Source organism: Malurus melanocephalus, unplaced genomic scaffold (assembly GCF_030028575.1).
Source record: "Malurus melanocephalus ecotype Western Australia unplaced genomic scaffold, MMel_1.1 scaffold_1276, whole genome shotgun sequence".
Classification (NCBI taxonomy): Eukaryota; Metazoa; Chordata; class Aves; order Passeriformes; family Maluridae; genus Malurus; species Malurus melanocephalus.
In genome coordinates this window covers 7,106-8,828 of record NW_026624508.1, presented here as the reverse complement: position 1 = coordinate 8,828, position 1,723 = coordinate 7,106, and the positions used below count along the sequence as shown (strand labels likewise).

At 58.3% G+C, this 1,723-nt stretch overlaps 1 protein-coding gene across 1 annotated transcript in view; it reads left to right on the top strand.

The window, feature by feature from the left end:
* The window catches only part of LRP1 (LDL receptor related protein 1), a 59,655-nt gene that overhangs the window by 50,987 nt on the left and 6,945 nt on the right, over positions 1–1,723 (top strand). The gene's annotated exons all lie outside the window — the stretch shown is intronic.

The following is a 1,723-nucleotide window of genomic DNA, read 5'->3' as shown; positions in this document are numbered from 1 at the left end:
CTCTGTTTTCCTGGGCGATGATGACGATGCAGGGCGAGGATGAGGATGAGGATGGGGATGGGGATGGGGATGGGGATGGGGATGAAGATGAGGAGGGAGGTCAGGATGAGGATGAGAATGGGGGTCAGGATGAGGATAGGGGTCAGGATGAGGATGAAGAGGGGGATGAGGATGAGTACGAGGATGAGGATGAGAATGAGGATGGGGATGAAGATGAGGAGGGAGGTCAGGATGAGGATGAAACTGGGGGTCAGGATGAGGATGAGGACGGGGACGAAGACAAAAATGAGGATGAGGATGAGGACGAGGACGAGGACGAGGACGAGGACGAGGATGAGGATGAGGATGAGGATGAGGATGAGGATGAGGATGAGGATGATGAGGATGGGAATGGGGATGGGGATGGGAATGGGGATGGGGATGAGGATGAGGAGGGAGGTCAGGATGAGGATGAGAATGGGGGTCAGGATGAGGATAGGGGTCAGGATGAAGATGAGGAGGGAGATGAGGACGAGGGCGAGGACGAGGATGAGAATAGGGGTGAGGATGAGGATGAGAATGAGGATGAGGATGAGGATGAGTATGAGGATGAGGATGAGGATGAGTATGGGGGTCAGGATGAGGATAGGGGTCAGGATGAGGATAAGGATGGGGATGGGGATGACGATGACAATAACAATGACAATGATGATGTGAATGATGATGAGAATGAGGAGGGGGATGACGATGAAGATGATGAGGATGAGGAGGAGGATGAGGATGAGGATGATGATGAGTACGAGGCTGTCCTGCCAGCATGATCCCCCTCACCTCCACGCCCCCCATCCCTCCCTCTCAGTGCCCACCACCGACACGTGTGACCTGGTGTGCCTGAACGGCGGCAGCTGCTTCCTCAACGCCCGCAAGCAGGCCAAATGCCGCTGCCAACCCCGCTACAACGGTGACAAATGCCAGATCGACCAGTGCTGGGACTACTGCCAGAACGGGGGCACCTGCGCCGCCTCGCCCTCAGGTGGGTCACGCCTGGTGCCGGACAGACGGACAGATGATGGACAGATGGACGCCGAGCTAACAAGATTTTAACCCTAGGAATGCCGACGTGCCGCTGCCCCACCGGATTCACCGGGCCCCGTTGCAACCAGCAGGTGTGCACGGATTATTGCCAGCACAACGGCAGCTGCACCGTCAACCAGGGCAACCAGCCCACCTGCCGCTGCTTGCCCACCTTCATCGGGGACCGCTGCCAGTACCGTGAGTGCCCCCGCGGGCTGGGGATGGCAACGGGGGCGTCGTGGCACTCACCTTGGGGACAGCAACGGGGCCACCAGGAGGATGGGTGTCCCCCAGCTGGGGATGTCTGGGGATGGCAGTAGGGATCAGAAGGATTGGTGTCCCCCACTAATCCTGGGGATGCTTGGGGACAACAATGGGGACATCGGGAGGATGGGTGTCACCCAGCTTGGGATGCCTGGGAACAGCAACGGGGACATCGGGAGGATGGGTGTCCATCATTTGGGGATGTTTGGGGACAATAGCAGGGGGTCAGAAGGATGGGTGTTCCCCAGCTTGGGATGTCTGGGGATGGCAGTAGGGATCAGAAGGATTGGTGTCCCCCACTAATCCTGGGGATGCTTGGGGACAACAGTGGGGACATCGGGAGGATGGGTGTCACTCAGCTGGAGATATCTGGGGTTGGCAGTGGGGATCAGGAGGATGGGTGTCA